The sequence below is a fragment of the Phragmites australis genome, chromosome 6 (genome assembly GCF_958298935.1).
Source record: "Phragmites australis chromosome 6, lpPhrAust1.1, whole genome shotgun sequence".
Classification (NCBI taxonomy): domain Eukaryota; kingdom Viridiplantae; phylum Streptophyta; class Magnoliopsida; order Poales; family Poaceae; genus Phragmites; species Phragmites australis.
Window position 1 is genome coordinate 22,772,718 of NC_084926.1, and position 13,698 is coordinate 22,786,415.

Below are 13,698 nucleotides of genomic sequence, written 5' to 3' on the forward strand. Positions count from 1 at the left end.
CACTTCGAAAAATGGGAAAAAATAAAAAATAATAGCTAAAAAAATCCAAAAAAACAATAAAAATATAGAAAATAAATACATAAGATCTTTATTGATTGGTTGCCTCGTTAAAAACCTTTCTACTAGAAGGAAAAAAGAGTACAACCTACGATTATGCTCCGAAAATTATATGGTTTCATTAGAAATCCCAGAATTTTGCTTGCAATATTTAATATGCTTCCTCAAGTGTCCCGTTCCATTTGGAGATCTGGCACCTATTTCTTTGCTGCATATATTACACTTAGCAAATCTTACCTGTTCCCCGTTAATTTCTCTGAAGACCTTTTCAAAATGTTGCCACACCCATGATCATGCACGCGAGTTCTCGGCGTCTTGATCCATGAATTGAAAGATGGAATTGGTTTCTTGATGTGAAGTGGCTACTGGCTACTTGGCTAGCAACTAGGAAAAGAGAGATGGGTGACCGATGAGATTACATGGAGTTTGAGATGGAGTAGATGGTATTTATAGGCCACAATGAGAGGAGAGGTGGATGGGGGTGGGGCCGTGGGGGTTATTTTAAAATAAATAAATAAATAACATGAATAAAAAAAAAAAAAACTTAGAAATAATAGGGGGACATGATTAATTCTAAAAATGAGCTTTATTGATAGGTTGTCTCATTAAAAACCTTTCTAGCAAAGGAAAAAAGAGTACAACCTAGCTCAGAAAATTTGAAATTACACGTTCTCATCAGCATCTAGATACAAATTTTGGAATGATTCTTCAAGCTCAGTATTTTCTGCAGTGTGTTGCATTCGTGCTTCAGCTTGTTCCCAATACTTTACTATGGTGAGTATTTCAACCATCTCACTTGACAGATTTGTTCTTCTCTCTTCGATTATCCTTCCTGTAAGACTGAAGGCAGCTTCAGAAGAAACTGTAGATACAGGAACCGTTAATAAATCTCGCGCTAACAGTGAAAGCACTGGATAATTCGTCTTGTGCTCATGCCACCATTGCAGTATGTTGAAGTTTTCTTGTTCGTGGCTGATAACGTCACTGTCGATGAAGGTAGTTAGCTCCCCTCCGAATGTTGGAATTCCGGTGCCCGTAGACGATCGTGATGAAGAGTCTGAACTTCTTGATGAAGAACCTGCACCAAATATTTTCCCCCACGTTGTCGTCTTCTTACTTGTTGTGGGTGCTAGTGGAGGTCGTTGCAGGCGAACTTCGCCATACTTTATTTCATATTTACTATAAACTTCGAATAACTTAGAACGAACATTAGTATAATAATTAGAATAATCGTGGCCAAGAGCATCACCTAGAATTGCGAGAACTCTACAGAAAGCTGCAATTTTAGCTCTAGGATCTAAAATAAAGGCAAATACGTACAACAAAGGAATTTCTTTCCAATACTTTAAGAATTTAGATTTCATAGGAACTACACAATCTCTTAAAAGATTGTCATTTTCATAGTTGTTTAAATGAGTAGCAATTTCAACAATATTATGCACTGCTAAACAAGATGTTGGATAATAAACTCCTGATAAACTCACAGTTGAATCATAAAAAAATTCAAGAAACTCCAGTATCCTTTCAGAACATACCAATGCGCTTCCGTGAGTAAAGTTTGACCCCCATGCTGATGGTAATGTGTATGAATAAACACACCAAATGTACTCTTATATGGTATAATATTTTTAAGCATCAAGAAAGTAGAGTTCCATCTCACCGGCATGTCCAGAGCAAACTTATGTGGACTCATACCCATTGCAACACAATACTATTTAAATAAGCAATTCATTGATTAGAGGAGTTCACAAAAGATATTGCAGTACGAAAATCGTCTAAGTATCGCGACAACCTCTTCAAACCGGATTTTACTATAAGATTGATAATATGACAAGCACAATATTGATGTAACAAGAAAGATTCAGCATAGGTACTAAAAAACGGAATAAAAATATCCATTGCTCTAGAATTTGCACCGGCATTATCTAAAGTGATAGAAAATATTTTATTCATGAGACCAAAGTCTGCAACTACTTGAGATATTTTTTCAGCAATATTTTCACCGGTATGCGCGTTATCAATCAAACGAAAACCTATTATTCTCTTTTCTAATCCCCAATCATTATTAACAAAATGAGCAACCACACTAAGATAATCCTCTCTAGCCCTACCTGCCCATATGTCCGAGGTCAAAGCAACTGAAAATGTACATGTTTGTAACATTTCTTTAAGCTTGCTACAACACGCATTGTAGTATTTTACCATATCCTTACTAGTTGTCTGTCTAGAAACATGCGTGAACCTAGGATTATGAGCTTGCTTAATGTAATCTTCAAATGCAGCAGACTCACCGATATTGAGTGGTAGATCCGCTCTTGCAATGAAGCGACATAGCTCTTTTCGAGCATTGGCAGAGTCGTACTCCCAATGACGAACAGAGCCGTCGGGGTTGTACTGCAACACCGTCTGCTTCATGGCTGCTCCACTCTTTCGCTTGCAACTTGTGGCATGCCTCTTCAAGTGCCCTGTTCCACCCGAGGGCTTTGCAGATAATTCATGTTTACAAATATAACACCTAGCATACCTGATACTTACCCCATCTTCCTCTTTGTAGAACCTTTAAAAGTCTTACCAAACTTCGGAAGTACCGGCTCTTGATCTTGTAGACCCGGTGCTTGCTAATGTGTGCGCACTTGTAGAGCCTGACGATGGAACTGCTACTGCATCACCTGGATGTGAACCAACCGGAGGTTCACCATCGGGTCCATCATCACCTGCAGCACTGGTATCAAAGGGGTCGTAGTCCCCTGTGAGTCCTTGGAGAAAAAAATCATGATCTATGGATGTATCATGATCACCGGTATCCATGATCAATGTCGAATGACACTACAAAAATTGCAAATATTTAGAGTTAGAAATAATCAAGTAATAAAACTAATAATAAAATAAGACTCAACAACGATGCAAAAAAATCACCAAGATTTCTTCACTTCAAGATAGCAAGTCAGCAGGATGACGGTTTTGGAATTGCTCGGATTTTTTTTTGCAACAATTCAAACTAATTTTGCCAAATTATCGCTAATTCTCAGGAACTTTGAGATAAAAATGAGAGGAGGGAACAAGAGAGAAAATGGTGTTGCTGGTGTGGAATGGAAGGGCAGGGTGCTCCTCTATTTATAGGTGAAAAATGGTGATTTTTGTAATTTTTTTCGAATTTTTTGGAGCTCAAACGGTCACAAAACGGCTATAAAATTCAAAAATATCGGGTTAACAGGTTAAATGGGCCGTTCCCGACCCGTTTAACCCGTTAACCCACGTGCCCCCGTCGGCCCGTCGTGCCCCCACGTGCCGGCCGGGCCGTGCCCCCCGCGGTGGGCCGTGCCGTGCCGTGCCGGCCCGGCCGTGCCGTGGGCTGCCACGTGCCGAGCCGGTGCGGTGGGCCGTGCCATGCTGGGCCGGCCGTGCCATGATGGGCCGGCCGTGCCTGGGCCGTGTCGTGCCGTGTCGGCCCGGCCGTGCCGTGCGGGCCACCGTGTTCCCGGGCCGTGCCTCCTGGGCCGCTCGTGCCCGAGCCGGGCCGTGTCGTGCCAGGCCGTGCCCGTGCCGACCTGGGCCGGGCCGTGCTGGCCCGCTGTGCCGCGTGCTCGGCCCAGGCACGACCCGTGGCCTCGTGCCGTGCCGGCCCGGCCCATCTCGACTCGGGTCGGGCCGTGCCTGGGCCGTACCTACAGTGTCGTGCCTCGGGCCGGCCCAATAGGCACGGCCCATATGGACATCTTTAATCACATAATCACATCACCTCTTCTCCCTGGTCCATAAAGCTTTGAACAAAGCAAGATTACTTGTTATAGTGTCTATTAAAACAGTCCATTTGTTCTGACCACATCTACATATTGGTACCTCTAGCTCACGAGGTTGCGTTCTTCTATTGCCTCGTCCACCTAAGCATAACACACCAAGAGAAAAGATGTCTAAATGTACAGATCTTGAAACACTAAAAATATGTGAGTGTAAGGATAAAATAAATATGTGAGCATAGAACCACTTTCATTTGGTGTCCCCTTTTTCACTTACAATGTTGTGTTATTTATGACGAGATCTGTAAAATGAGATCCCTATATAATATATTTCTTAGACATTTTATATGTACTGACAACTTATATGTAACTATACTAGTAACTTAAAAGGGTAAGTTTCTACAACATAAGTAGCTACCAGATATAAAACATTTATTACATAGTCTTTACATAAGTTGCTATACAGTCTCATTAGCACTTGGTTCGTTATATAACATACAACAAAGTTACTACACATTCTCTATATTTGTTGCTATCAGACATACAACATACGTTGCTACCTGACATATAACATAAGTCACTATACAGTCTTTGCACAAGTTGCTACAGAGTCTTTGCATAAGTTATTGTATATTCACTAACAACTTTTCCTTCATGTAAGTTGCTACTCATGTTTGACAAAATTTGCTATTAGCAACCACAAAAGCTACTAACGATAACTTACTATCAAGTTAACAATAACTTATTCAATAATTATATTAAATATTTTTTAGCAACTTTTGTGAGTACTTAGTACCAACTTATGTAAAGGCTTCAATAGAAAATTTACACGTAAGTTAGTAATACATGTAAATACATTCAAAACATAAACAATATATATCTCATTTTGTTAAGCTCATTGCAAAGAACACAATGGTGAAAACAAAAATTGAAACCGACGCTCGAGGAAAAAGATGCGGTGATTCAAAATAAGTACAACACATTTTTTTCACTGACATCATCATGTAAGCGATGGTTGATGGATTCATCTTTTTTCTTAAGTCGCATAATTAAATTTGTTCTTTTATGATTAATACCCTGGTAGATTAGGGTTTGTCAGGGATTTTTCACATGATGGACTACGTAGCGGCCATGGAGAGAAGGGAGGGGGCACGTGCACGCTTCCCCATCGCGCGACTAGTCGCGCATTAAGGAGATCTTTCCTAATCTTATATCCTTTGATCAAAACTAGGAAACAACATGTTTACATCAATATGGCGACGTGGCCATATGTTGTATTTGCAAGACCCGTAAACAATAGGATATACAAAGAATATTATTTTAGGAATAAGGATATAGAAAGAGTGAACCAGTTTAAAGAAAAAAGGGCGAGACATAGAGTGGGTGACCAACACGGTAACTCGGTATGTGCTAGGGGTTTCGATCCAAGGGATTAGGTTCATAGCAAGTGAGAGAGAACAAAGTATGTGTAGCAGCATGGGTCGCGGAGGTGGGTGTCCGAAATGCTATACTTCACATATGCAAACACACATCTCCATCTACTTGCATCTAGCGCCCCGTGTTGGTAGCTAGAGCCCCTCCCCCTCCCAGACCTCCCTCCTCTGTCAAGCTCCCCTCTCGAGGTGCTACACGAGCGACTCTCCCATGTGTTTTGAGCTAGTCTCTGACACGCTCTCCTCTATCGTCTCTGTGGTTCACTATATCGATTGTTGTGAAAAATCATTTTTTCTAAAATTTTAATTTGGAAAACTGATTGGGCTTGAGATTTGTCTATAGGCTTTTGAAAAGTGGCCCAATATGGCTTGGCTGGAGGGATGGCAAGAGAGGACCAGGTCTTCTAAATCTTTTGATGGGAGTGACAATCGCTTCTCTCCGCTCACCCCAATTTGCACTGAAACGCGAAAGCGGTCGCCAACCCTCTTCTTGGGCAAGCCGAGGCCATAAATAAAAATGCCTCCGTAGTTTGGGATAATTTACCCGTAAATGTCCCACTGCACCTCCCCGCTCCCACATCACGCTGCCCCTCTCCACAGGCGCCCACCGCCCCTCTCCACATCCGGGCCGCCACCCCTCTCCACATGCATCCGCCGCCCCTCTCCAGATCCGTCTGCCGCCCCTCTCCACAGCCGAGCCGCCACCCCTCTCTAGAGCCAAGCAACGCCCCTACGAGCTTCGCCAGGAACCGCCGCCACCGCACTCGAACTCCAGGTAAGCTCTCCCCCCTCCCTCTCTGCTATATAGCTACCTCTCTACCTTCAAGTTTAGGCTATTAAGCCTAGTCTTGAACCATTTTAGCATTGTGATATGTGAGATTTTGAAGAGTATTGGCTAGTCTCTGAAGTATGGTTTTGCTTGTTACTGGTGTCGAGGAATTATAATATGCTTGCCTTAAATTTATACTATGTAACCTTCAAATTGGTTACTGCAGATGCTTGCTTGTATTGGTAGTATGCTATGTAATCGTGTTTTAGACCTTGAAGCTGATCATTATATTTGATTATTGAAAGGATTATATTGCATTCGTACTTTGTTGCTTTGATTGTATGCCTTATTTTACTGTGGTTGAATCCTTGGTTCAATGCAGATAGCTAGTTTTCTCTGAACTTAACAATGCATGTTCAGGCTACAATCGTATCAATTTTGTTTCCCTAACATGTTCTGTTCCAGCCAGCTATTTGTAACATAGCTCATATGTTCAGAGTACTTTTATAGTTTGGCATGTGCTGTTTTGTTGTTTGGGAGTGTGTGACAGTATCTGCTGTTTGGCTTGTTATTTACTAAATTTGTCTTGTTAGATGGGAATATGGATTAAGACAATAGGCTGTGCGTGGGGTGTGAGTGGGGATATCTGAATGTATATGTTCATTCAGAGTAGTTCGGTTAGGAGTAACTTGAATGCATATCTGTGAGTGAATGGAAAGAATCTCAGTTATGAATATCTGAATATCAGTTCTGCACATAGCACTTTTGTAGAAATAAGGTCTTAGTAATAGAAAACAGTTCTGCATATTAGTTCTGCAGATGTATAGCTTTCGTGCAATACAAAACAGATGCCAAGTTTGTAGTATCTATGCACATATATATCTGAATTTTTGTATTATTTTGAATTCAGTTTCTGCATATGGTGTCTTAATTCTGAATTTTGAGATTGTGTCACCAAACAATGCTCCAAATTCTATCATGAAAATGATTTGTTCCGTACTCTTGTATAGATGACGGTTGTGAAATGGGATGTTTTTGCCACTAGAGTTTTCATTGAAATATGTGTAGAAGAAGTGCTAGCAAAAAAAGGGACCATATTGTCGCTTGAACAATAAAGGCTATGCTAACCTAATGCCAAGTTCAAAGAACGCACAGGCAGAGATTGCACCCATACTCAACTGAAGAATAAGTAGGAATCCTTAAAGGGTGAGTATGTAATATGAAAAACATTGAATATCCATGTGTCCGGGTTAGGATGAGATCCTAAAACCGGTACAATTGATGCTTCTGATAAGTGGTGGGAAGATAAAATTAAGGTACGCAATCTTTTAGGGTTTTTTTTATGCCATGCTCACTATTTGTTTTTTTTTATATGGAATAACTTGTCTATATTTTCTCAGGCCATGTCAGGAGCCAAAAAAATATAGGTTTGCATCATTGCAAAATGAAGATGAACTAGAAATATTGTTTGATGGTGCTCACATGGCTTAGCAGGACATGGGAGGAGAGGAACAAGTGTTAGACTTTATGTGTTGTATTGCATTCTTGCATGGGTTTAGAATTAAACCTTTTATCTTTGTTCATGAGTAGTATTGTATGGGAAACTATTTTTGTTCAGTTCATATGTGTTGTATCGAATCTTTTATCTTAATTCATGTGGTCAAGTTATGTTGTTATGCTCGTCTCATTTTATATGAAATTGTTTTATAACTTAATTACATGTTGTGGAAACAAGCTTAATTCCATTGATTAGAGGCATGTAATTGTGTCGAAAAACATGTTAATTAATGGAACTTCTTCATACATGTATTGTATACTAGTTAATTATTTCTAGTGGAATTACATAAATGTATTGCAGCCTGGCTATTTGAATTACATGCAGTTTTATTATACAGTGTTGTTTTGATATTTTGACAATATTAGAACCAATCTTACTAATACAATGTTGTCTGTCTTTTAATGAAAATTACAATGTTCTCATGTTTAAATGTAAAAAATTAATAAAAATAATGCCATATATACGATTATTCAGTTCATACAATTCAAGGGCATAACAGTCATTAAACACTCAGAATAGACAATCTCCCTCAAAAAATTAGGGTTGCTAAAAGGCTAGCTTTTCCAGCTAGCCGCTTCTCTAGACAACAGCTTCTCAGAAAAGCCAGCTTATCAAAAAAGCTCATAAGAAAAAAGCTATCCCAAACAGCGTATATCTTCTCTCTCACGGGCTCTTCTCAAGAATAGAGAATAACCTCAATCTAGAGCTCCTTTGTTCCCTCTATTCTCTGTTGATTTTACAGTAGATCAGCGGCGAGCCGCCGGCTTCCGGCAAGGTTGGTCTGCAAAGTTCAGGGGAGAACCAAGGCTGTTTCACCGAGTATTGGAGGTACCACCTTGAGCAGTTGCATCCGACGCTCGATTTTGCATCACGGTGTGCTAAGTCGTGCAGGAGGGGCATTGTATCTCTGTCTTCTTTGCCGGTGAGATCGTGGCACAAGCGGCAGCAATTGGATTTCTAAAACAGCGACAATATTGTCGAGCCTTGCTCTGACTTCCGAGCAGCTTTGAGTGTTTGTTCCTATGTAAGTATTATGATCGAACTTCTCCATTTGTGTAGGTCCTTGCTGTGTATGGGTTAGTAAAGTTTGATTTAGACCATTGGAGTTGTAATATTTTGGCCTTGAACTGATAGTTGTTTACCCACTGCTTCCTGTCATATTAGAATGTATTTTGTTTAATCTCTGTTCTTTTGATTGCTTGTCCAACTAGTCATCTGGAACATGATCTTGGTACTTTGTTAGGTACTTGATGTGATCTCTACTTGTACAGTACATTACCCTTGTTCTTAACTCTGATTGGTTCGGCTAGTTGAATATCTCTCTGATTAATTTTGTTGATTGGCCAAAGAAGTGCATGCAAGCTAATCTGAACAGTGAGCCTTGTTCTTGATACATGGTGTATATGATTTAGGAAGCTGAGGGTTCAAGGCCTTAATTGCTTAGAAATTTTCTATATCAACTTGTGGTTGAATATTGACCCTGGTGTTGTGGGTGTAAGATAACTAGCAGCACAACATGTGTTGCAGGGAGGCTAGATTTTTTTAGGTTCTGGTATCTAGACACCTGAGAGCACAAATGGTTAAAATCAGCTTGAGCATTATGCTACCGATTTCCTTCTTAGTGTCATCTTTTATTCCTGATGGCTCAATTCTTTGCAATAATGACATAGGCGCAATATTCTATAATATGCTTGACATCTATTTGTATACGTCATTTTTCCTTGCACTCGTTTGTTTGATCATTTTTGTAACAAATGGAATTTGCTGGAAATATTTGCTCTTGTTAATATCGCATTATTTACAACAATCCAGAAATCCAATTGTTGTTCCAATGGCTTCATCGTCGTCATACACGATTAAGCCATAGGTGTTTGATGGGGCTAGCTTTAAGCGCTGGCAATAGAGATAGTAATCAGGTGTGGTGGGTACGAGTAGTGCTCACCTATACTTGTACCCGCTAGATTTTACCTATCTGTGGGTATACCCATGAACGCACACTGGCAAAGATCAGACACAAAACCCGTCACTTGCGGGTACCTGTCACTCACGGGTATACCCGTTTACCTATCAGCCTAGATCCAGAAGCTACCTCGGAGACGGGGTCCTAGGCACCGGCGGAGTCACGAAGAGATGGACCACTGCAGTGTGCTAGGCGGCGGAGTGCTAGGTGGCGGTAGGTGCCGTTTTGCAGGATGGGTTTGCATTCTGCGCTGTCATCGTACACGTAGTCTAGCATCTTCTGCAGCGTGCTGTCTGGCTGTTCCGTGCAGCACACGCACCACGCACCGTCTTGACCACCAGCATGGCAAGAACAACTTTAGAAATATTGGCAAGAAAATATGGAAAGAAAAAGGCCACATAATGGTAGCAAACCACATCGAGATTGACGAGGAGTGGTAAATGAGTCCACACACCTAGCCAGCCGGCGAGCGCGCTGGTCACAACCACTAGCAGGATGAGGCGAGCTGAGTCCGCCATGGAGCACACACTGCTGTGAGGTTTGGCAATGGCACTGAGCAAGTTCAAGATCCTTTACAGTGTTGGCGATGGACTGCTAGGTGATAGCAGCGTGAGGTGCTAGGCTGTAACAGTAGTGCGGTCTCCTGGGCAATGGCGGGGTGTTGACTGATGGAGGGGCGATGGTAGGGTGGTGGCTAGCAGATCTGAGCAGGGGGCTGGAGGCGTAGGTGGCAGTGGTGGATCTGAGAGAATGAGAACGGTCTCAACTCGGGGTCTCAGGAGGGGATAAGGATTGGAGTTGAACTGAATTGAGTCCACTTGTCAGGGACAATGCCCAGGTAAACGAGTGTCATGGTACGGGTATGTCTGACCCATACATGTACCTGTATACCTATCGGGTAGTGATTTTTTGCCCATGAATATATCCGTGGGTATCAAATTTGTACCATACCCAGTCCTATTGGGGTATTTACCTATGGGGTAAATGGGTAATCGGGTTAAATTGTCATCCTAGCTAGCAGGTTAGGGCGAAGCTCTAGTTGATTGAGCTCGATTTATTATGGGCCATCAATCCTGGGGTAGATGCGACTGACGAGGTCGAAAGATCACGCCTTACAATGTTGAGGGCCCATTGGAAAAAGGCGAACCATTCAGCAATGGCGCACATCTTAGCTATCCTATCAAACTGGCTATTCGACATGTATGCTAATTTCACGGAGGCACAAAAAGTCTAGGAGGAGCTCAATGAGAAATATGCTAAAAGTGATAATTGGAATGAGTCCTTTACTACAGCAAACTATCTGTACTACCAAATGGTTGAGGGCATGTCTATTATGGGGTAAATCTATGAACTGCAACTCCTTGTACGTGACTTGGGTCAGTATGGGTGTACTCTTCCAGAAGGTTTTCAGATTAATGTCATCCTAGCCAAATTGCCTCCTTCTTAGCATAACTTTGTCACTACACATCAACACTTGAAACAACGACTGACCCTTAATGAGCTCACTGCTACTATCAATGTTGAAGAGAGGTCAAAAGCTGGCTATGGTAGGGGTAAAGGCTCCTATTCAAACTAACCTTAGTGAGCACAAGAACCCAGGTAAGAATACGAAGAAAGACAAGAAGCCTGCTCCTGCAACTAATGTCAAGACTAAGCCTATGAAGAAGAAGAAGGGACTAATTGTCTGTTACGTGTGTGGTGAATTGGACCATAAAGCCAATTGATGCCACAACTGTAAGGGTAAGGGACCTACACCTAATCAGCAAAAGGGAGCCAAAGCTCAAGTGTATGTGGCTGTTGCAATGGCAAGTGAACCCGGTACATGCACCTCCACTAATGGGTATGTACCTATGGCCTTCATGGCGGATTCATCACATGGTTTGTGGGTTGATATGGGTGCTACTAGACACATATGTATTGATCAAACGTGTTTTTCTTCTTTACTAGGTGCAACGGGTGGAATCGTTCTAATGAGAAACGATACCATGGCTACAGTATGTGGTGTAGGACAAGTGAGCTTAAAGTTGACTTCTGGCAAGACACTTGTTCTCAAAGACATATTCTTCGTACCTGCCATAACTCGCAATCTGTTAAGTGAGTCAATGTTGTACTGGCAAGGAATAAAATTAGTCTTTGAATCCAATATGATTGTGTTGACCAAATTTATTTGTAGGAAAAAGTTATGATTGCGGAGGCATGTTTCGCATTTCAATTCTTGATAATGATGTAAATATTTTCCAGTATTCATATTGTAATAATAACATTAATTTGTGTCATTCATGCCTTTGTCATGTTAATAATGAAGCAATTGTGTGATTAAGAAAAATGGAGCTAATTCCTAAATACAATTATGTTAAATGCCAAAAGTGTGAGGTGTGTGTGCAAGCTAAGCAGCCTCGCAAACCGTTTCACACGGTTGAGGAAAGAAGCACCTTGCCACTTGAATTGGTCCATTCTAACATATGTAAAATTGGCATAACTACAAAAGGTGGCAACCGATATTTCTTCACTATCATAGATGATACCACATGGCTTTGTTACGTGTATTTACTCAAGACCAAAGATGAAACACTTGATTATTTTAAGATATTTAAAGCTGAAGTTAAAAATCAACTTGGAAAGATAATTAAAAGGTTAAGATTAGACCGAGGTGGGGAATACATTCCTAAGAAATTCTCTCGGTACTATAAAGGAAGTGGTATAATTCATGAATTTACACTATCATACTCACCCCAATCTAATGGAGTGGTTGAACGGAAGAACCGAATAATATGTGACTTGGCTAACGCCTTGTTACAAAGTTCAGGTATGGCCAACTCATGGTGGGGTGAGGTTATTCTCACAGTGAACTATGTCCTAAATTGGGTCGCATCGTGCAATCATGAGGTTACGCCTTATGAGGATGAAAGGGGAGGAAACCTAATATGGCATTTCTTTGGACTTGGGGCTATTTAGCCAAGGTGCATGTGCCTTTGCTGAAGAAAAGGAAGCTTAGTCTGATAATTGTAGATTGTGTCTTTATGGGGTATGCTTTTCATAGCACAACCTATAGGTTTCTAGTGGTCAAATCCGAGATGTCAGGTATTGATGTTAATATACTAATGGAGTCTCGCGATGCGACATTCTTTGAGAGTATTTTTTCCATGAGAGCAGAAGAAGTCATTGCACCAAATGGTTCTAATGAACACTCTGCTCCTCTATTTATCGATGACATAGCTCCAAATCTGGAGTTGAGAAGGAGTAAAAGGCAAATGACTAAAAAATCCTTAGGCGATGAATATATCACCTATGTCATGGATGATGAACCACGAAGTCTTTCAGAGGCATATGCATCACCAGATGCGAAGTACTAGAAGGACATAGTCCGTAGTAAGATGGATTCTATCATCTCTAATGGAACCTAGGAGATAGCCGATCTTCCAGTTGGTTGCAAGCTAGTGTGCTGCAAATGAATCTTTAAAGAAAGCGGAGACTTGATGGTACAATTGAAAAGTACAAGGCTTGTCTAGTGGTTAAGGGCTTCATGCAAAAAGAGGGTGAATATTACCTTGACACGTACTCACCTGTTGCTAGATTGCCCACAATCCGAGTGCTTTTGGCATTGGCTGCATCATATAAACTCCTAGTGCACCAAATAGATGTAAAGACTGCTTTCCTAAATGGAGAGTTGGATGAGGAGATTTATATGCAACAACCAGAGTGATTTGTGGAAAAAGGATAGGAAAAGAGAGTTTGTTGTCTTATTAAACCACTATATGGCCTAAAACAAGCTCCTAAGCAGTGGCACAATAAATTTAATAGTACGATGACATCTATAGGTTTTTTTTTTGTAAATGAAGATGATAAGTGTGTGTACTATCGATTCAAAGGGAGTGAAGGTGTTATTCTATGTTTATACGTGGATGGCATATTATTGTTTGGGACCAACATGGAGATGATTAATCAAACAAAGTTGTTCCTTCCCCAAAATTTTGACACGAAAGATCTAGGTGAAGCTGATGTAATCTTGAACATCAAGCTAATAAAGGGTGAGAATGGGATTACACTGTCTCAATCCCATTATGTGGACAAAGTCTTGACTTGCTTTGGTCTTTTGGACTGCAAGCCAATTGCCACACCCTATGACCCAAACGTGAAGCTTAAAAAACACATAGGTCAAGGAAAAGACTAGCTTAAGTATTCAC